This window comes from Atta colombica, unplaced genomic scaffold, assembly GCF_001594045.1.
Source record: "Atta colombica isolate Treedump-2 unplaced genomic scaffold, Acol1.0 scaffold141, whole genome shotgun sequence".
Lineage (NCBI taxonomy): Eukaryota > Metazoa > Arthropoda > Insecta > Hymenoptera > Formicidae > Atta > Atta colombica.
In genome coordinates, this window is record NW_017259230.1 from 1409002 (window position 1) to 1433809 (window position 24808).

General features: G+C 33.1%; 1 pseudogene; it reads right to left on the reverse strand.

The window, feature by feature from the left end:
* LOC108684881 overlaps positions 1-24808 on the reverse strand; it is a 179798-nt pseudogene that overhangs the window by 20339 nt on the left and 134651 nt on the right.

The window sequence follows — 24808 nt, forward strand, 5'->3', positions numbered from 1 at the left end:
TTTCATCTTCTGCTTGCTTACTTTCGCCGTTGCCAATGTTACTGGTAATTGGAAGCTTGTACCATTAAATGAACGTGAAGGCAATTTCGTGGCAATACAACTGATATAATCGAATCGTTTATGCATTAATTAAATGTATATTTTACATTCTCTCATTAACCAAATTGTACGCTGTGGAACACTTTATTACAAGATTGGAATCTTATTGTTAGTGAAAAACAACAAACATGTTTTTAATCGTTGACTAAATTTTTAGATTAATATTATAATATTATAATATTATAATATTATAATATTAGATTAATATTATAATTATCTCATTAATGCTTGTCTTCATTAAATTTTTAAATCGACAATCGAGAAGAAGATCGATCCGAATATTACATTACTGTGTGTTATTACAAGGAGTGCTCAAATATTATGAAATTAGTGTAGAAACTTTCGACGAACGATTTATTCTCTCATCTCACAAATCGAGTATTATTGTTTGTTCCTTCAGTCTTGGCACTGAGAGTCTTCCTAGCCGAATTAGCACTCGCGCAAACGCAAAAGGAGGCGTAAAGCCCATCGGCAGAGAGCGAGACGAAGTTACAGCGCATTAGTTTGTTTAAGAGACAGTCGCCGGAGGGAGGGCACAGTCGCCCAGCAGACCGACGTTACTGGCCGTTTGAGGAACGACTTTCGGAATCGACTTTCCTGCCGGAGCGAAGAGAAGTTTGGCAATTTCCTTGGGCTAATCTGCTGGTCGGTCAGCATTGAGATGCTGCGGGGGTTACTACTATCGCAGGGAGTCCCGACGAAGGAGGGGAAAACGAAGAGGCGTAGTGGCACGACCGGGGTTGATCCATCGACCACGAACGCCAGGCGGTCCTATGAATTATACAAGCGACTCTCTATCGCTCTTTCATCTGGTGTCTCTTTCTCAGAGATATCCCCCGTGATGCCGCCGAGAGGCACGACGAAAACGACGAAATGGAAGCTGAAAAAGAAATGTAAAAGGGGAGAGGAAAAAGAGAGACACAGACGCGTGCCAGAGTATCTGATTGTGAGCTTACACGCCGCAACTGTCTTGACGTGACAACGAGTGACCATCCAATAAAGGATGACAATTAAAGCTTGACATGGGCGGCGACACTTTTTCTTTCATTATCCCTGGAGCGCGTTCGTGGCGCGCACGACTGATAAAAGTCGCAGACAGAATCCCTAGATTGATGAGTTTTGGCCGTTTGGAGCGGCTTTTATAGGTATTAGCTTTACGTGGAACTGGAAATAGAACCTAAGTTAGCGTTTTTTCATCGTTAATTTGTTTTTGCTATATTCTGTTTGATTTATCCAGTGATAATATTGTGTTGAAAATGTACATTTAATAAAATCTTGATTATTTACGAATATCATTTTAATGCCGAATTAACACATAACTTAACCATGAAAGCAGAAAATTAGCGAGTACTTTTTCTTAAAATATTAACTAACTAATTATTAAAATTATAAAATTATAAAGTTAACATGATACAGAATATTATTATAGATTGGTTTCTTTTGTCTATGAATCAAATATAATATCATTGTCTAAACTTATTTCGAAAATGACGATAACCCGAAAATTATGATTTTTAAGTAGATAATTATCATGATTGAGTTAAGTAAACATTACGCTATCAATCAGAAGTGAATTGACTTAATTTCATTTAAAAATTGTCAAAATTGTCACAATTCGAAAAACAGATTTTTAAGGATTGTAAAACAAAAATGACAAAAATGACATTAAATTGTGAATATTTTCTTTTGCCGGCATTATTTGATTAATCAATAATTTTCCGTCAAGTTAAACATTTTTTAAAAATATTTTTTTAAAACATTTTTTTAAAAACATTTTTTTAAAAACATTTTTTTGTGATTGTGTCAAAACGCTTTGAAAGGAGCTTACGTCTATTAGAGCATGAATTTTTTTATATTTAATAAAATGAAATGAATATTACGCCTCCAATTTTTAGATACAATACATATTAAGTATTAATTTTTAGCATTCTAAAATTATAAAAATTAATCGTGCTGTATTGTATAATTGTAATAAATTAATCTTAGCAATATTTTAATCGCAAAAGGTATGTGTATGTGTGTGTGTGTATGTGTGTGTCAATCTTTGTTCTTGAAAAAATTTTAATCGAAGATATATAAATATGCATTAAACTTTTTATATTGCAAAAGCTAGAATAATGAACGTAAAAATAATGTGTAGTCCAGATATCAGAAACAATGATAGCTTAACAAAAAGAAAAATATACTTCAAACACAACTAAATACGTATTGATACATTCAAGGCAATTGTTGTTTCCCAAAGATATTCCCCGCCGATTTTTCCGCTGACCTATTTTCGCGGCGAGTTTGCACGACGGTAAATCTGGAATGGTCTCTCATAAAAAGTACTTGTCGCCCGCTTCCACGCTCATACATACGCAAATATGTGCACGCATATTGTCCGCGTGTATGGCGAGAGAACGAGACATTTAACGAATTTACCTTTCAGGAAGTAACGAAGCAGTGTCCGCTACTCCGCAATTAATTCAACCGTGCGACCATTAAAAATACGCCACGTGAAATTTGCACAGTAAAGAGACAAAAATGTGTTGGGAAACGGCAACTCTTTCCGTCAAGGTGGCATCGAGGCGTGAACTTAATTATCTCTTCACCGGCGCTCTAAGATCTTCTCATTTTCAAAAATACATCACAAAGTTGCTTATGAATATTCATAATCACTCCGGGAATGTGGAAAATCAGTTCGAGACGCACTAATAGATTTTGATTTAGTTTTACGAGCAAAGCCTTTCTTTGTTGTGAGTGACAATTTATATCTATAGAGTTTGAAAGCTATGTCGTAAGCGCGTGATTATCTTTTTTTTTATTCTGCAATCAAAATGAAGCACATGTAACGAATTTAGATAACAAGGTCGCTGTCCATAATTATTTCACATATATACAGAGAAATGCACCCATTAAAAATAGACTCTCAATTTTCAGAGCACACAGCTAGAGAAAATGCGCCATACCTACCGCAACAACAATGCACATTATTCCGATTATGCAACATCAGTACGATATGATAACGTGAAATTATTTTTCTGTCCTAATCTCTTGCGTAAATGAAGTCATTTAGGTTACACGATGTATATCACACCGTTACACGCGCGAAACATTTCTTTTGTAATCATTATCTCCGCATTTCGGAATACAGATTATTTTTAATGCGTTTTTTAAAGTTCAATTTATAGATCTCGAAAAATTTTGACTCTACAAACTCTGTGAAATAATGGATTATATTTCATTAAACGTCCTTTTTAAATTTACTAAATGTTTTTCTGATAAGAAAGAAAAAAACGCATGCACATATCAACATATTAGTATTGATGGAAAGAATATCGATAAAGTTACGATACTACAGCGTTACTGGAGCAACGCAGTTTCGTATCTTAAGTATAGTAAACGGGGGTGTAAGATTGCTCGTCCATTGCATCATAAATAATTTATTGAATCGGGGATTACTAAGAATCGCGATTCAACGAGGAGGACAAAAGTTTCGAAGCGACCCCGAGGCTTTCCACGTTAAAGTTTCGGCCGTGCGGTAAGAACTCATGCCCCGAAGGTAGACAGCGGTCTCCATACAACTCGGTACAAAATTTTTACGCCTCCATGCGTTGACGAAGTTATAGAAAGGTGTGCCATCGGTGGGTCCCGTTTCGTGTCTGCCGAGTTTGCAGAAGTCTGATCAATTCATAATTAAGCGGCCGAGGTAATAGAGAACTTCGTGATATCGCACCGTCCAAAAGTATCCACGGAGCAAACAGTTATGTTCGTTCGCCTTTCGAGATGAAGAATTCAACGACGAGTTCTTCAACGTGAAATCTCACGTGATTTTTATTGTAAATTATACTGCAAGACATTTTACAGAGAGAAAAATTGTAGTTTTAAATCTATATAGGTGACGATATAATTTCAAGATTTTGTGTTACTATCATCTTTTATTATAAATGATAAATCAATGAACAAAACGATATACTTATTATATGAAACAAATATCAGTATAGATTTAATATTATAAGTAGAATGCTACATCGCATCTCCACAAGAAGAATGACACGACCTTACAATTTTTCGAATTTTTTATTATTATTATACGGATTGTGTTTTAAATACATCAGCTTTGAAAAGTAATATAGTTGGTTTCAAACTTACTTTTCAAGAAATATAAGAAATCAAAATAGGAATAATTTTTAGGCGATAACAACATTATAAATATTAATATCTGCATTACTTATTCTAGAGAACTTGAAACAAGCAATTTGATTAACTCTAAATTAAGTTATGTTTAATATTAAAATGTAATAAATAATTAATTTTAAAATATGCAAGTTTTTTTCTTTCTTCTTTCTTGAACAATTTGAACTTTTGTGTCACTTTTTTGTGAGAGTGTAAGCAAGTAGCATTATAATTGTTAAAAAATTGTTTTATTAAAAAATTTTAAATTTTGTTTTTATTTTAGCTTTTTTCATGGACTTGTTATAAAAATGTATACATAAATAACAATAGTTCAAATACTATATATGTCTTACTGAAAATCTCTAAAAGCATTTAATTGCAATAATGTTATAGTAATTGCATGATTGACAATAATAAGACAGTTACGTTCTCATGAGATGCAATTCATGATATATTCATGATATTCCAAAATTATTCAAGAAATAGGAATATCAATGTAGCTGAAAATCTAGAAATGAATATTTCTTTGGAGGACACCCCTCAGATAAGTTAAGAATATAACTTCTAGAGATACTATCTGCGTGAATATCAGCGAGAAAATGCTTGCCGGCAACGTTTCAAAATCTAAACGAGATTTTCGGTGAAATTCGTTCCTCCGTGCAACTCCGACGACAAAATTGCTAAGTGCCGCTGCGTTAGCAGCGTCCGGAATGCATGTGCAGAAAGAGTTTCACAACAAATTTATCAAAGTCACGCTGGGCCACGACTTCGTTTGCATCTTACGCTGAAGAATTCGTTAGTGAAATTCTCAAATCCAAATGAAAAGCTCGTAGAACTTTACGAGCCACGATACCACGCGACCGCGAAAGTTTTCAAAGTCCGACAACTCAGTATGGATTTGCAGAAGGAATTTGAGTACAACGAAAAGTTTTCCGTTTGCAAGAATTTCATCAAGAGCTTGTTAAGCATTAAGGGATTTTTACTGTCGCGAGTCGCATTATAATTATCTTTCGAAAATGTTTTATGATATCAAAAATTTGTCAGATGTAAAAATGCAGCTTTGGGAATATACACATCAATCGCTAAAATGATATACCTCATCAAAAAAAGATAAACTAATAAAGTGATGATAAAATCAAATTTCATACATACATACATTGATTAATTAATTTAATTGACTTTTAGATAGAAATCAAATAATTATGATAAATAAAATATAATATTGCAACATATTTTAAGCTCATATAAAGAGAAAAGTAACTTATTATTTAATATATTGCTTCCTAATCTTCAAAAGTAAAACGACTTAAAAAAATATAATTTTCGAGATATTTATCATGAATGAATTAAGTAAATATCACATCAATTATCAAAAGTGAACGAATTTAACTTCATAAAAATAGTTATAATTTTTTAGTCGATAAATAATTTTTTCAGAATTGTGAAATAACAAAAATGAATTCTTTTGAAAAAATGGATACGCTTCTGATTAAGAATATATATTTTTTGTCAAAATAATTTGATTAATCAATAATTTTTTGTTAAGTTGAAAAATAATTTTTTCTCTTTTCTGAGAAAACTTACATTCTAAATTTCTTACAATGAAATCTCAAAAAGACTGCCATTTTGTATTCTTTTTAGAGTGAATTTTCACTTCAGGAGTGAAATCTCATGAAAATTGTCATTCTTTTTCAAGAAACATTTTCACTTTTTTTCAAGGATGGTTGCATGATTTTAGTCTCTAAATTTCACTGCAAGAAATTTAGAGTGTAATTTTTAAATTGAATCACTTTTAAAGTAAGACAGCGATTTCATGAAATAACAAAAAGTGATAACTATTAACTGACTCAAAAAAATGTTGCAATGTTATCTATTTAAGTACTACGTTATTTACACTAATTTAGTGTTACATTTTTTTCTTGGCAGATGCCATGTTAAGGGATAATGTTCCATGCATAAGCAAGTATGTCCGAATTAAGGGGAGTGAAAAATGACATTATGGACGCTGACAAAGCAGCCGCGTAACGGCCGTTTATTAAATCCGCGTCTTAGCAGCGACACAGAGCGGTTGAATTGGTGGATGCGGCAGGGGTGGACGTTGCATTATGTATACGACGCTCGGGTTAAGGAAATCACAAGGGGAGAGTATGGTAGAGGGAGACGAAGGAGGAGTCGAATGAATACGATATTGTTACTATCCAAGTGAACGTCATAAGTTTTGCTCCTCGTTCTACCCATCATTTTGCGTGCTAAGCCCACACCTCAACGCCGCTACAAATAGCAGTTTGACTCGACTGCGAAATAAATTAGCCAGGAAATTTGAGCTTTTTCAAGTGGGGCAGAAAAGAGAAGAACAGATCTCTGTCGCAAAGGAAAAAAGGGGCCTCAAGGAGGGTAAAGACGAAGTAAGACGCAAGTACAAAATACGCTTGGATATCAAGAAACAGGGATACTTTGCCCCTTAGGCGGTTCTTAATAATAAATTCATATCTTGGTCCCTTGTCTGTTTCCCCTATTCTTTACTGCCGCTGTAGACGAGTTCCGCAACCGAGGAATCGTCTTCGCTTCGCGGGACGACTTACGCCACGAAGTAAGGTATCTTTCTTCTCCCTCCTTTCCTCTAGCTTCCACTCGTTTCCTTCAGTCAGTCTACAAATCTCTTTTTTTATGCCGCTTAATAAAACTCGTCTGACATATCTCTAACTGCTGCTACTTAATTTCGAGCCTCGACCTTCTTCAAGGAACGCGAAGGGCTCCGTTACTTCCGCCTGTTGTTACTGACTGTACTGAAGTAGGTTTGTTTGCTTCTTTCCTCTGGACCGTCGTGCATCTCCACCAAGCCTTCGCGGGACCTTTTCGAAGTTATTTCTTCGCTTCCTCTTTGGAGGAGCTCCGAGAAATTCGAATTCCTTCCTGGTCTGACTTTTTCCTCGTATTCTCATCCTCCTGCTCGTAAACGGAACAATGGGATGGTCACAGTCGATTCTAAATCGACAATTTTAAATGGACGGAAAAAGGGCGTACCTCTCGTTATTTGTTTGTCTCTCCGCATAAGATAAGAATATTGATCTTCGTTAAAAGAATAATTTATAAAATTTCAAGATTAATTTATTAATCTTGAAATACTTTAAGATTTCATTATCGAAGATATATTTATTAAATTTCTTTCGCTTCAAATTTATCACATTTCGCTATATACATCGATATAAAGTTAATAAAAGCATCATAAAAATCGTTTATGTAAGCAATCGTAGAGATAATATTTCTAATTTTAAACGTTGCAATTATGTGTCTTAAGCAGAATATATAACGATATACAACACATTTGCGAGACATGACTCTTAGTACGCGGTTAATCCTGCATCCCTTTCGGGGATACCAATAATTCAGCATTAGCGCTACGCCAATAGTCCAACGAGTCATCCGATCGGAATAGGATTCCGTCGTGAAAATGCTTTTCTCAATAATTTACCATGATACATCGTAGTTAATTTTGTTGCAGTAAATAAAAAAAAGAATGATTTTTTTTTCATTTAAAACAAGGAAAATTTATCTGCAAAGTTAAAAAAACTTTCGAAAAATTTTAATTTTGTCTGTGCCACAACATGGATAGTATGCATGGCACGCGCGAATTTTGCGACTATCCACTTTTACACAGCTATGCTTAAAAGTAATATCAATTACAATTTTAATAGAAGCAGAGTGTTTTGGTTAAAACAACAATATTTTTAGGTGTGTAATTAATTAAGAAATATCTAGAAAATATATGATGCAACATCTATTTTTAAAAATATCAATTTCTCGCGTGACTTCTTATGTATAAATAATTCAAATATCCCAGAAAATTTTAGTTTATTAAATATTTACTTGCAGAGATTCGTACTGATGACAAGAAAGAAAAAATGTATCAAACACCTCATATATATCAAACAATCGTTTTCCATCGAACTCGAAAGGTTTACATTTCACCACTTTCTCTCTTATCCGTAGTCTTTTATGCTAAATGTTCGCTTCATTTGAATATTGCTAATGCGAAAAACCGATCCATACTAATGGAGTGATCCCGCATTCGTTTTCGTAAGCGCCATCGATTCTATTTGCTCGATTCTACATTTGTCCCGATTCATACTCTTTTTCACGAGATACGTACATGCGAACGATCGTCTCCATATTTCATCCATATCTCCAATTTTATCATAGCTGTAAGCCACAGATGAAATCCTTGATTGTATGCATTTTATTCCCTCACCTCGCACACGACGAAGGTAACGTATAACGGGAGGACTAACGAATCGAAAAGAAAAAAAATGGGAAAAAAGTACGCGCGTCATATTAAAAATGTGGGAATATTGAGATCCAGTCAAGAATAAACGGTAATACATAGAATTGTTTTTTTGTATTTACATAGTCGCGTTAAACTGTAGCCAACTAATGTTGCGATTTAATTCAAGGAAAGTGCCACTGCAAATCGCGATCTGTTGGCAAATATTAGGTAAAGGTAATTAACGTCGGTATATTTGTCTAGAAGGAAGATCGCGTGACGCGCGCGCGTCGTGGAGTTTAACCGTGTCAAACCGTACTGAACGCGCGTTGCCCGAAGAAACCACGGTATCCGTCAACGGATGTGCTGTAGAAATTACGTAGTTCGTTGAGAACCGACCGTCTTCGTCGACTTCGTAAACAACCGGGAAATGACAGCACGACATAAACGCGCCAAACAGCTCGCGACGAACCGTCATTACCTTGGTAAACGGTACTGAAGGGATGGCTCGAGGCACATGCAGGCAAAACGAGACACTTACTGTACAGACGAATCGTCCCGTCGGTTTCTCCACGTGGATTCTTGGCGATACACTTGTAGCTACCATAGTCTTCTCTCTGAAAGTAAACCGGCGCGAGCAAATTACTCTCTAAAATGCATAGAAATTTTAATGGAGTAAATATAATAAAATATTTCTTATTAATTATCAACTTAAATTTTAAAATGAAATTTTATCATTCTGAATAATCACAGTTTTGTTAAATTTATTTTTTTATAATTAATAAAAAATAGAATTATGCGAAGTATTCTTTTAATCGAAGAAGAAAGCATTAACGAATCTGCTATTAAATTGTTCTTGTTTCATTTTCATTGCTTTTATAAACTCATTGCTCTCTCTTTTCTAATAGATATTAGAGCAGCAGTTTCTGCTGATGCCTTATTTTGTGTATTCGTTTTATTTTCTCATCTATTGTAGTCATCTACCGTAGTCATCATTATTCACTTTATAATTCTTTATCGATGCACAGTATAATAAATAAATCAATAAATAACTACGTAATTGGACAGTTCAGAGATCTTTATTATTCTTCTAAATTTTGAATTGCGCTACGCGCACAAAACATTTGAAAAAGAAAACAAAAAGGATTGTTACAAAAAGTGATGCTTCTTGAATTATTTATTTGACTATATTAATAAATGAAAATCACGTCTTCTAAAATGTTAATATCATTATTATTGAATAATAATAAATTATTGTGATATCTTTAACCGTATATAATGTCGTATATAAAACCGTATATTATGTATTTTTATTTTGTACGCAGACTACTCTAGACGAATGCTTTATTACACTCATCGTCTGTCGCGTTCATCGCCAGTGTGCAACGATCGTAATTTACGATATGCTACTATTACCCAATCGTGAATTTTAACGCGGTGTACATAATTAAGTGATGTGTTTCTTTTTTAACAGCAATTATGTTGCATTTTAACATGCAATTCTAATTCATTAAACATACAACACACACAAACAACAACACAAAAAAAATAGCGCTTAATTTTTTTTTCGTATAACGTATTGAAAGAGATGAAGATATTTTTATACCATTAATGATTTATATCATTAATGATAAAGCCTCATTCAATTAAAAAAAAAAAAATCTGTTTTTTGTCTTTTTTCATAAATCGTTTCTCTATGGCTGAAAATATGAGGAATTTTTTGACAATTTTTGAATGAGCTTCATTTGAGAATCAAACGGAATTGTTAATCGATGCATGCTTCCACTCACCTGTATATCGTTTATCGTGAGCATCATATGCGTCTTGTAAGATGGCTTATCGGGTAACGATACAGTCTTGTATTTACTGCTCTCGTGAATCATTAGACCGTCTTCCCTTGCCCAGTAATTCAAAGAAGTCGGATGAGCCTCGGTATAACATTCCAGAATAACGGAGTAACCCAGGGGCGCGCCGACCAATTGGTGCGGTATCCAGAGCATAGGGGGGACTGCAACAGCAGAAGTGATTGATTGGCTCATAAATGTTCCAATTACTAACAATACACGATGGGCCTACGCGATCGATATCCCTTCCACGCGTCTATAAATCTCGCTCACTGGCTTGGTTGCGAGCGCGTTGCAAAGGGATGACTCGAGACGATTGCAAATTTTTTTGAGAATTCAGTTTTTGGTATTCCAAAATCGAACGAATTTATTTCTCACAATATGCAGATCCCAAATCACACTCTACTATATCAGTTTCGAATCGAAGTCAGTATAAAAAGAATTTTCTAATTATATGAATGGCATTTTAATGGCATTATTATTACTTAAATATTGGTATTGATTGCATGATAGAAGAGGCCAATAAAGAAAACAAAACATATTGTGGCACGTGGCCTTAACTATCAGTCTGCTAACGATCTGTTCTATTATAAGAGAAAAAAGCGTCAGGACATAGATGGGCAAATATTTGTGTTAAAATGTTCGATCTTTTTTGCGATTTTCCATTATCTCTTCGATCATTATAGAAGCAAAATGGAAATATTACACAAACAATTATATACATAATATACATGATATAAATGTTTACGCACCAATATTGCCTTCTGGCAATAGTTCTTTTATTATTTCTTTTTCTCTTATAAAAATTTTTATCGAAGAGCTTCAATTTCAATTTCAATTTCTCCATTATTATTTTAATAAAATAATTATTGAAAAGAAATTATATTAAATAATAATTTAATCATATTATAAAACATTAAAATATACATATTAAATACTAAGATATAAAAATTATTTTTCATATAATTTTAGTTAATACGTCAAGATTGCAATAATATGTTTTTAATGTCTTCTAAACATAATTTAAATAATAAAAATGTTTTACATGTGAAAAAAATGGGCGTAGAAACATAACTATGCATTTTCATATGGTTGAGAGAATTGAGAGAGAAAGAGGAGTATATTTAAAATTTTATATAAATATAACATGAAAAAAGATGGACTTAATTTTTGCTATATGCTGTGAATCTTAAATGTGTATCATGCGGTCCTTTAATAAAAAAGTAATCCCATTTCGATGAACAACTTTTGTCGTTGTTGTTGGCGCTGATAACACCTCGAGGTAAGAGCTCCAATTTAACTTAAACCTTATAAGAATATATCTAACTTATCTTCTTTCGTAAAGTATCGCGATAGATTCACGAGGAAAATATCATATAAAACAAGTCAGACATCAATGCTTGACGATTGAACAAGTAGTAAGAATATAAACAAAAGCAAACGAACGCGTTTCTCGAACGTAGAGAATAATGGAATTGAATTGGAATTTTTGTTCAAACGCGCGTTATTTCCAGGATAGAAATCAATGAGTAGTTGTCGATTTGAAATTATACGTCAAAAATCTGAGTTGACGCATACGATGCGTCAAATGAGAAAAGATGCTCGAAATCACATAAATGATTTTTAGTATTTAAATAATATATCGGTTATTCGTCGAACAAAATCAAGGACGGAGAAGCTAACTTTACAAATTCCACCGAGAATTAAATGTTCTTTTCTCTCTGTACTCATGTCAAAAATGGTAGAAACTTTATTTTATAAAACGAAAGACTTTTCATATGATGGACAGGTAAATTTTTCCCTTAAACTTACGAAATTACGTAGTTTAATTATAAATGAGTTCTAATCTCTATTTATTTTTCCTTATACACATCTATTTCTTGATTTATAGAATATTTCTTTTATACGGTCGCAATTTCTCAAAGAAATAAGATTCGTCTTATAATCTTTTTCTTTGAATTCAGCAATTTTCTATAATTTATTGCACAATGGTTACTCGCAAATCTCTCCGTAAATTAATAACTAATTTTAATTATTTAATAAAATCAAATCATTAAAAGACAACTTGAGAAATATATCTTACAGTAAAGAGAAAGTACTGCTTTTTTAAAAGGGTTTTCCTGAAAAAGAAAGAAAAACAAAGTTTGTCAGCTCCTAGATACCGGAACGATCGAGTTTGCTCTCGTTTCATCTGGGATCTCCTTTAAGCAAGAGCCTCGGTAAACGGCGACTCGATTAAATGCGATTGTCCTTCGAGTCCTCTAGAAAATGACCACACGAGAGTCCAACAATCCTTTTTCCGATGACTATTTTTCAATTCTTTTTTTATTCGCTCACAACGACTTTTCCAAATTTTCGTCTCTTTGAGCATTTATTAATTTTACTTATAGAATATTATTCTTTCATCGTTTATTATAAATGATATCCTATAACTAATAACAAACACAAAGTGTAAATCTATTCGAATGTGTGATAAGAATTATTTCGTACATTATTCGGAATAAATTTTTAATATTCTTGGAATACTTGAGAAGTCTTGAATCATCGAAGGTTTTAAAAATTTCTTATTTTGAGAAATATATTTTTTGTAATATTACACGGTATTACTTCAATCCTCATCCATAATATTATACTTTGTAATATATTACAAATATATATTTTTATAAATAGATTCTTAATGTTACAAGTAAAAATAATTCGAGAATGTTTTCACATTTCTTATATAATTAATATAGGTATTATGAAGTAGCAAAAAAATAAGAAAAATCTACTTCTGTCAGTTTTTCACACAAAAAATTGGATTTGTTTATAAAATATATAAAACATTATATTAAGATTGAGAAATTTTCGAGAATATTGCGACTATAATTTGTAATGTCGACGAAGGTACCGCGTACCTAAAATAAATATCATTAAATGTAGCTAACATCGGACGCTTCTGCTAACACGCTCGTGCGAATTCTCCGTTCGTTCACTGTAAAGCGACCCTGCTAGCATCGGTCGTCTCGCCAAAGGGGAGAAAGGAGGGGGGGAGGGGTGTTCTTTTTGCCACGTAATACAGGACCGTGAATTACTACGGATTTCAAGGGAGGGATCGCTCTTCTCTGCCTCTCGTGTCTCCCTTCACCTTTTTCCCTTCTTTGCTCTGTACCCTCGCTTCGCGACAAGCGCGAGGCAACAGGGAAGGCCTGTCTTCGGATAACGCAAAGGATATCCGACACCTTCTTAAAATGCAAAACATTCCGTCTGAGGATGAGATGGGACCGACCTAGGTTGTCTGTAATGCTTCGGATCCTTATTGCGCAGACAAGCTCGAGCTTTACTGGTACGAAGACCTGCGACTAGAGTCGATCGTTGGACATCCTACTTCGTTTTATTTTTCAAATTGTTTTCTGCACGCGATGTCAAATTCGATCGATGGAAGCAGAGTGTTTTCAGCGTAAGACACTTCTTCGAATGCACCGATAGTACATTACTTTACGTAATTAATTGCAGAAGATCTATATATACTATATATACTATAAAGTTTTTTGAAATGTTTTTACATCTTCTTTTATGTTCGTATTCTTTGATTGATTTAAAAATACTTTTTTAATAAGAATGCGGCAACGACCTATTTCTTCAGATATAAACTACTAAAAAATTCCCCATTCTTTAATATTTCCCTATTCTTTAATTTTTAATTTTTTAATCCAAAGAAAATTCCACTTTCGGAATTTTAATTAATGAATATATACATAAGAAAAACGAAAACAAACGCGTAATTGTATTGTAAAATTATTGCGTTATTACTTAAAATAAGAAAAATATTATATAATTCTAGTTAAGATATCCAAAATTCTGACTGATATGACCTGCAGAATCTTCTAGCTTATTTGTTTTTAATCAGAAATTGTTCTCAATGTATCAAAGAGGAATTAAAGATTCATAATTCTCACAAAATTTCATTTCAACTCACGGCATATAACAATACATGCCTCAGGCGGTAAATTTTTATAGGTAATAGATGTTTTACCGAGCAAAGTGATCCGCGGTGAACGGTGAAGGGTTTAAACATTAGCACGGGCCACTGCGAAATGTAAACGACGTCGAGTTAGATTGCGGAGAACAATGTGTGGAACGACCCGCAAGGTAGATGAAAGCTAATTCAGGTGGAAGTTAAACAGAGTTGAAGGTACGTCCTTTCGGTAAAGGTAGGCTAGGTCGAGACGGGTTAGGTTACAAGAGTTCAGCCTTACATTCATCACGCAAGAGGCCTTGAAGCTTTCTGGATCGGTATGCCCTTTAATAAAGAATGGCTGGACGCGCTGACTTGTTCAGGCAGTATGCAACGTATAAAATTTTGCCTCGATGTTTCCAGTCGAACCGCTACGCGCTGCTTTCCTGTCAAATTATCCTCGTGAGGGGAGAAAAAAAAAAATAGACGCGTACGCTTATCAATTATGAAAATTTTTTTCTTTAACTTTGTGAAAATTTGTTTAAAGAGAAATAATTGCAGATTTAATTTAATTTAATTTAATTTATTGCAAAGTTTTATGAAAAAGATTTCAAGACTACTTTTATTTCCTGTTATTTCCAACAAGCTTCACTATAACTTTAGGAAACTTGACAGGAAAATCATGTATGCTTAAAAGGGAAAAAGATATTACTAATTTTTCAACAGTAATTTTCCCGAAAATAAAGATAAAAATTTCTTCTACCTCTTTTCATGTAAAATTATTATATATTTCTTAAAAATGTTATCAAATATAAGTGTCCTGTGATTAGAGTATGTTACATAAAGAATTTTTTTGAGAATTATGCACTAAGAAAAATGATCTGATTGGATTAAATAGTAATTTTGTTGGAAAAATGGACGAATCAGAATTTTCTGGTTAAATCTATTGGAATTCTATTTGAGATAATTAGAATTCTAATTGATATAATTATTCTGGCAAAAATATAAGAATTTTAATAGATTTTTATCAAAAATATTGTATCAATCAATTCCATAACTAAAATTCTAATAAATTTAACCAGAAATTTCTAATTCGTCCTTTTTCAATCAGAATTTTTTTTAATGTACAATTGTGAAATATCATCGAATAATATAACTTGAATTTTAAAACGATTAAAATAATTAAAAACATTTAAAATGATAAAACGACTGAAAACTGTTGATTATCGAGTGTCACTTAATTAAATTTATCTTCTCGTTCACTTACTTCTTCTTTTACATCAACGTTTTCAGTAATTTTAAAGTTGTTATTTGATACTTTCCACGTGCATTAAAGAAAATGCAATCTAGCCAAGATGAAATTAAAAGTAATACTATGCGAAATGCTCTCTACAGAGACACGTTCGAGACATTCCTGAAATTGTGTTGAATCGTAGGATTATTTGCTCGATCAGATTATTTTCAGAACGTAATGCGCATATCGTCTAACGGAGGAAACCTGTGAGGCACGATAAGCAAGCAGCTGTTTCACAAGCGCGATAAGAACATTATCGTTGACCTTGCCCTTCCTTAATGCTTCCGCATCGTCAATCTTGAAGCTCTCCTGACCTCGTTCTATCCTATGAAACAACAGCGGTTTCCTCAAGTTATAATCGCTTCCAATCATTTTTTCGACATAATCATTTGAAAATTTAATTTGAAAATATTTTTATCTCTATATTAGATTTTATCTCTACTTTATGATTTAAATTTCGAACTAAAAAATATGTATCGCATAGTTATTGTACAATCCAAATTCCAATTTTATCATCCCTTGCTGTTAATTTATTATGTATATAGTCTCGTATTCATTATATTATATAAAATATGTTTAATTTTTATCTTTAGTTTCGTTTTGTGAAAAAAAGATGTTAATGATCACATCTTCATTCCTGACTCTTTTTTATGCTTAATGAAAATTTCGAATTTTTAGAAACTTCCATTTAATGCCTAATGAAATATTAACTAAATTAATAATCAATGTTACTCAACATCATAAATAGTTTATCTTCTTCTTCATATTTCAAGTTGTTTGGAATTCATATGAATTTTATCATTAGAGCGCTGACCGAAAGAAGGAAGGTAAAAAATTAGCTTTAAAAAGAAAAGAGTTGCGCCCAAAAGTGCGCAGGCAACTTTTATCAAAACTTGATCTACCTGAGCAAGATTCTTCGACCTACTTTTTTATAAATTATTTAACGCTACATTAGCTTCTTTCGGTGACCCTTAAGAGATCGTTCAACGAGCCTAACTGGCGTCCGGCAGTCAGCGGGATTAGATTTACGGTTGCATAGGGTCAACTGCATTAACCGGCGCCAACGAGGCCTGCAAGGAAGAGAGATAGACAGAGAGAGAGAGAAAGACAGACAGAGAGAGGAAGTGAGTGAATGAATGAGAGAGAGAGAGAGAGAGAGAGAGAGAGAGAGAGAGAGAGAGTGCGTCGAAAGCGCTATCAGCCGAAACACATTTTCCACGTGCGACTGCCCGCCATTTTTCACGGTTCGTTTCACACGAAATCGATTTATCACGGCAAGCGCGCTGCCCTGTACCGTCGGCTTTCATACTGGCGGTTTTGTAGCGTTTTCTACTTTATTGGTCCTGCCTTTAATCCAGCTGATGGCCTTCCTTCCTTCTAGATTGTACGAATTATTCAGGTGTGATTTCAAATCATTCCATCGTCCATTGTTGGAACGTTGTCGCCTAAGAAACCGATCGGAAGCCTTCACCAGCAAGCTTGACTGTTATCATTAAGTATAGCGATATTTAATTCTGTACAATATTAATATCTTAAAGAAAAGGATATAAGAAAATCGAAAAATTTGATTAATAACAGTTTGATTACGTAAAGATTATTTTTAATTTATTGTAGAATCGAATAAAGTCGAGCACAATGATTGTTTGTATTTAAATTCGAGAATTTGGACTATGTACTCCGACATGCAATGAGCTGTGATTCTCGTTTTAGAGAGCGTTTCAGTAAGCGCTAATACACAGACTTAAGATCGAGACTCAACCGTCTCTCGGGACGCTTGCTGGAAGGTAGTTGGCAGTTCGATTTACGGTAATTCGACTGGTATTCGGCACCGGTATCCCAGGTCTCTCAGATGTCAAACGGTTGCCTGAATGAGGAAACGCAGCGACGAAGATGGGGTAGAGAGTGAAAGGCAGTTGAGAGGCGGGACAAGATGGGTGGAGAAATGGTTCTCCGATTTAGTTCAGAGTGTCTTCACCTTTAACGAGGAGAAGCCGCAGGAAAGCGCATAGCTCAGAATCAGCTCACTGGCTTACTGCTCCACTTAACATCGACGCAGTGGTGTTAATTACAAGCGAAAAGTGTCGTCTTATATAACGTATCTTTCAAAGTTATATTTTGTATGATCTATATCTGCCTACCTGAGTCCCGTTCATTTCATTAATAAAGTGAACAAGTTAAGATGTTTTGTCTTTACTTAACATAATTTCTAAAGCGTATGATTAGTTACGTTTTTAAGTTGCGTTTCTAAAAATTATTTTCTTAAAAAGAAATTATTATAAAAAAATATTCAAAATTTAGGTATACGCATTTATTTCTTTTTATAATATTCATTTATTCATTTTAAATAGTTTCTTTTTATTTCTGATTAAAAGTCAATAGTTTTATAAAAGCGACATTAATTTCTGTGTGTATCGAGTGTAAAACTTTTAGAGAAACGTTGTGTTTCAAGATTGCTAACATGATTACGTGAATTGCTGAAACATCACTATATGCATATCTGTTTTAAGCATATGCAGGTGCGCTGCTGCGATTTTCATCGCGGAAACCAAGGCTTTCGCAAACTTACTTAACAGTATCATGAAACTTGACTGGTACAAACTATCTCCGTAACGACAACTGGCAGCAGCATTACGCTACCAGTTACTATCCTGCATATACTCCATCCGTTCGTATCAATCATTTACAAGCCAAGCATAAACGATTGTATTGACAAAATTTCTGTATACAAAGATTCTCATTTGTGTAAATATTTAAAATATTTAATATATAAAATATCGCATTAAGGAAACAGAGAGCGTTACATAAAATAGAGCGAGGAAAAGAGATTTTCTTACATCATATATTATTATTATTTTAAATTAAATAAATAGATACATATTATTTAAAAAAATCTTCTTATTTATTTTTCTTGCTCGTGTATCTTTTTTATGTCAATTCTTTCAGAATCTTATTTTTTGAGACAAACAGTCCTTTAAACATTATTATTTCATAAATCGATATAGTAAACTTAATAATAAAATTGTTGTTAAACAAGAAAATGCTGACCTTTTTTCTTAAAAGCTGCCAAAAATATTTACATTAAAATCAATCTCTGTAGTCTCTTTCCATCCAATTTTGTTTAAATTTAGCGAGCGTGTGGCCTCGAAACGATCAGGGATCAAAGGACATTTTGCGCGTTAAACAGTTTTGCTTAGCAAACGGAAAGACGCTCGCTTGCATTTCCATGACATACCCACAGTGAAATAATAACAAATAGAAAGTAATTTCAAGAGAAAAAATTAAAGAGAGAAAATTTGTCATCAATAATGTATAGTGTAGAAAAACAATATAGTAAAAGAAAAAAGTTACAAAAATGAAAGATAAATAATTACAATAATTTTGAAAATCCTGTAGAGTTACTCTCACTTGTTATATTTTTAAATGTTTATATATTGTTAACATAATTATTATTATGTTAATTATATAAAATTTTAAAAATTAGCAAAATTAAATATCTAATATGGAAAGTAAAATTTGTCATACTGAAAGAAATAATGGAAAGAAATAATGAGAACCATTAGTTAAAATATCATATGTTTCTCAATAATTGATAATATCTATTTGTATCTTTGTATCTCTACTTTGAAATATATATACTTATGTAAATATTTATCGGTACCACGTCCGTTAGATTATGAATTTTTATGGTATTCTAACTCGCGCATGTGACGAGATAAGCTAGATAAATGAATGCGAGTAAAAGTAAAGAAGTATATGCTGTATATATATATATATATGCTGTATATATTTCTCATAAGCGGTAATGTAACACGTGTAAGAAAAAAACAAGAACAAATGATAAAAATTGCGGAGAGAAAAGTAAGTGACGAGAGATCCAAAAGGTATTGTTAAAACATGCAAGAGACGATAATCATTTTAGGTAGACATTCAATCAGAATATTAATGTATTAATTAATGTATTAATTAGATATGCCTCATGATGCCTTCAAATAAATGTAACTTACAATCAGTTGCATTCCCCCATATAGAAAATAATTATTAAAAAAAATTTCAGTTCTAATTTAATGTTTTAAGTTCATGATAAAAATTCGATCAATATAAAAATTAATTTTGCGATATATGAATAAATTTATTTCCTACTTTTCTAAATATATTTGTCCATTATTATTAAATCATATATTCTACACACAACAATGTGTACTATAATTCTAATGAGATAAATTACCATAAATTCTAAGTGTTAACTGTCATTTCTTTACATGGCAGAGAACATGAAGTCATATCTTAATCAGAGTAACCTCAAATGATATCAATAATCATAAAAGAAAGCAACAATAGAACAACTTCTCCCTTTCGCGCCCGTGTCTCTGAATTACTATATATTTTTCAACAAGGAACGCTTCTATGTTATAAATAGCACCGTTTGCCCGCAGCTTGGAGCTACTTAAGGCACTGTTTCTCACTGTCATAGGTAATGTAACAGATTAATGTCCCATTTTTCGAGGCTCGGTATCTCTGCCCATGCCGCATACTAATGCGCGCGGCAAGGATACGCAAGGCGAAAACCACTCTGGCGTCTCTGTTATTTTTAGTATGATTAACGTAAAGTCAGCTCGCCCGGCTCGCGATAAAAATCCCCGCCGCGTTCTGTCCGCATTTAAAATGGGGATCTGGCCGCGTTAGACAGAGGGACAGAATGTGAGAAAGAGAGAAAGAGAGCGTTCGAGTGCGGACGATAAGTGAAGTAAAATGGATGCATAAAACGTGAACACTTTATGGCTTGTTTATGGCAATCTCCGTTAGCTTTCTAGCAAATTGCGCTCATACTAACAATAAATAAAACCGAGTACGGAACCCCAAAGTTTTTCGCGTCGACAACGCAATGACGAACTTGGCAGTCACACGGGTAGCTAGTTTTAATTCATCTTCACTGATTTACTCTCTTCTTCCTCTCCTCCTTTGTCGATGGGGTGCCTCGATTAACTAGGAAATGTTAACCGCATTTGGGATAAGGAAACTATGAGTTAACCGATAATTAAACGGCCAAGGTGAAATCATGAAGTTCGTCTTACTAAGAAGTCTTGACCGCGACCGTATGAAACAACTAAGAATTAAAATGCAAAGTTAATAAACCAAAGTTAATAAACTCTAACATTGCGAAATACAATAACACACGCTCATATTCTAAAGAAAAAAATGCATTATTTATTAATCTCGTAATAATCTATTTAATAATGACACAGGCAGGCGGCAATGTCGAAAATGTCAATACTTGGAAATGCATTGGAAGTACATAGCGAACAATTTTTTCCTCAAGAACAGATTGAGAACTGATTAAGTAGTTGGTAAATGACAAAAAAAAAAATGGAAAAAATCGAACTTAAACAACGAGTCAACTAGTGAAAACTCATTTAGAACCCCTAATTATCTCGAATAAGGAAAAGAGTTTGATTTATGCCAGTCATATCGCGTGAAATGTCACTGATGAAGCGCATGCATTTCGTTGAAGCACCGCCAATTCCACCAGAACTCGCACTGCATGGCTGTACTGTACTGTCGCGTTGGTTTACATATGCGTGCAAACTTTCATTCAGGAAATTGAGAGATAGACATCTGTCGACGGCGGCCATTGTGTCCGCCAATGGGATTCGGGCCTTAAAACACCCTACGCGAATTAAACAGGATCCCTGATCCTTCCCGACTCGTGCACCAGATAAATCCTTGTCTTCCATCATGCATGCCTGTTATCGTACCAATCGATCGGATTAACATCAAACATGCGCTGTATCCATTAGATTCTTCAGCCGTTTTGTGAAACAAAGTTATAATTTTGTGCTACCTATATTACGCTTTAAACGGGGATTATTCGCAATGACGTTAATTTTTTATTGTACATTAATGGTCTGACAATGAAATTTACGATTAGAATCCGTCCGATTCTCGAGCGAATACAAAATTAATACCACCGTTATATACATAAATAATATTCCAGTTTCAAATTTTGACTGAGGTGATATTTTTGCAATATTATTTACAGTAGTTTAAAAATGCTTATTAACATTTATAATATTAAATTATTTTAATTTAATTTGCAATATACGTATTCTAGTTTCGTCCTAGAACTGTGTTTCGATTTACAATTTCTAGCAAACTCTTCAACAACTGTTATTTGTTGAGGCGCAGTTTGCTTGACCAGAAAATATTGATCTTCACATTTGTGATAAATAATATTATTGAAAATATTATTGTAAATAAATCTTTAATCTTTAAATATGTTTTACGATCCGGAAAGATTAAAGTTAAGCTTGTCTTTTTTGTTTGAAAAACATTCACTGTCCACACCAAATGTCGTCTTCATCTTTTTGCATAAAAAAAATCAAATATAAAGACAATTTAGGCTTGAAATTTTATCGATGGATTCTGTTAACGAATCCTAATTTTAACTGTTACATTTCTCGCTAAAAAACCATATGGAAGTTGATATGCAGATAATTCGTCGTGGAGAAACGACAGCGTAGTGGCTCGCTTAAAATGACGGAATGAGCGAATTGGTATGATTATCTGCAGAAATGGAACCATGTAATACATTCCGGAAATTGCGATACTGCATTCCTCCGTGTCGCATCTCGCACGCCGCATTCAGTCGGTTGATTCGCGCCGATAAATTGTCAATGCTTTCGCCGTCGTATAGCACAACCGAATCCATGAAATTCTACACCCAGGTGAAACGATCCGTTAGTTTGCATTTTATCCAACCCTTGCGATAGAATTTTATTGCGACACTCATTCGAGGTATTTTTTTTCGCTATTTGATATTTGTTAAAAATATCTTAACTGCCCAGATATATTTGTAATATAATTTCGGATCTTGGACAATATTGTCCACAATGCTTCAGCTTTCCATTTTTTTGGAAAAGTTTCAAAATTTTATATAAGGAAAGAACACTAAAATATTTAAAAAGCTATAATAGATACCAATCTAAAAATAAATTTTGTTGGATCATCAACATAACTGTATGTAGGATGCTTAAATTGGTTAGAATGTCAAAACTTTTTACAGCTCATCATATTTTGCTCATCATATATTCTACAATTGCTTTAGACTTAATTGTATCAACATTACTTTAACTTTAAACAAGGCTTAAAATTCTCCGTCTCTCTTCCTTTTTCTTGGCTTTAAAGAGAGAAAGTAAAAGTTTTAAGCCTAACATAACAATTCAACAAAATTATTTTTAGATCTGTATTTAGTTAAATTTTTAGATACTTTAAGTAAAATTTTTTTTTCTATCCATAATGAAACTGATGATGCAGAAAATAATACTTTTTAGTAGAAAAGCATATGAGTTTTAATTGATATGAGTTTTAATTATCACATTTTGAATAAAAATTTGAATAAAAAGTCATCATGATAATTAAAACATATGCCTTTTTACTAAAAAGTATTATTTTCTGCATCATTATATTTTCAAAAATTTTGAAAGTCATCGTGGTAAAATTTTATTTGTAAACATATAATAATCGTAGCAGCACAAAATTGCAATATGTCTTATTGTGACAATGAAACTTAAAACGGCATGCAGATTTATATAACATCACCGAAGCTAAAATTATTTCGCTACTGGCGACGCCAACAGTCACATAACTTTATAGTCTGATCATATTCAGCGTATCAGTCGCACGTATAGAATAACTCATAACCATATCAAATGTAATGCTTGTGCTAAATATGATATACATGACATAATTTTCGTATCATGTCGAGTTGATTAGTCGGTATACGTTCCGCGCGCCGTCGAAACAAGCCGAAATGCGTATCATGAAACGCGTTATTAGCATATATCGATTTAAAATGTGACGTGTACACAGCATATGCTCCGCGCAGCGCTTCTATCTAAGCATAAATTTAATTGATCGCAAGGTGTACGGCGAATAGATTAAAACCAATACCACGCATTAAGATCTATTAACAATGATTAATTATAATTAATTGCTCAAAACGATTCCGCGTCGAGCAAGCAACTTTCGCTCAATTTGATAAAATGAACTTGACTCGATTATACCATAACAAAATAATAATTTAATATCTTGCAAATTTTGATTGATTTAAACAACGAGTTGATATTTTGAAACATCTTGCTTTCTTTTTCTCTGTGAGAATTTTTCAATTGATTGTTCTATCTCTTTTTCTATTATTTTTATCTATTTTAAACTAAAACGTTATGCAAAAATGAATATATTTTTTTCGTAACATAGCCTCAACAAAAATTAAAAAAGAAATCTGTTCCTAATTGTTGCGAATTAAATAACGATACGTATTAATATTTTTATGTGCAAGTATCTATACATGTATCTCTTATTTGCAAAAGATAAAGTAAAGCAGATAGACATCGCTAGAGCCTCGGCACTCTTGCAAGTACCTACTTTTAACTTTTCCATTCTATGTACGTATCGGCGTTCAGTTTTGTAGCTCCATCGAGAGAACGTAAAGTCGAACGGCTGGCTTCTCCTGCAGGAGTGTACTTTATGGCACGTGCATTAATTCACTGGCTTGAAAAAGAAAACAGGTAAAAGAGAGGAAAAAAAAAAGATAGGAAAGGCCGACACGCCCTTCTCGTGAAGACACCCTCTCTCTCTCTCTCTCTCTCTCTCTCTCTCTCTCTCTCTCTCCCCCTTTCTTTTTCTCTTTTTTTGTGTTTTCGATGTAATGTCGTAAAGCAAGCAGCTTGTGAAAGACAATTTAAAAAAACGAGCGTAATATTGTTAATAATAAAAATTAATGTAATAAAGAAACATTTCGAAAAAGAGGAAATATACAAACATTCTTCAATAACATGATAATTATGTTCTTAATAAAGTATCATATTGTTGAGTAAACTTTTCTCGTTCACATAATTGTAAAAGTATAATAAATGAAACAGAATCTATACGGTTTTTCAATTCGCATAAACAAATATATTAATTAATATATTAATTTTATTAATTTTCTATTGTTAATAATTTCACGCTTACATCTTATCCATCATCATAGAGTGATGTATAAAACGTAAGTAGATTTTATTACTGAAATATAGTTTATTCTATTTATATGTGGTTCGTTGCCTAAAGGCAGTACGATGCGATAGAGGGTTAAGCAAAGGTAAGCTGTTTAACAGCAGAAGCCGAGATAAGAGATGAGATGAAAGAGATAGAGGAGCGAATGTACGTAATATATATATATA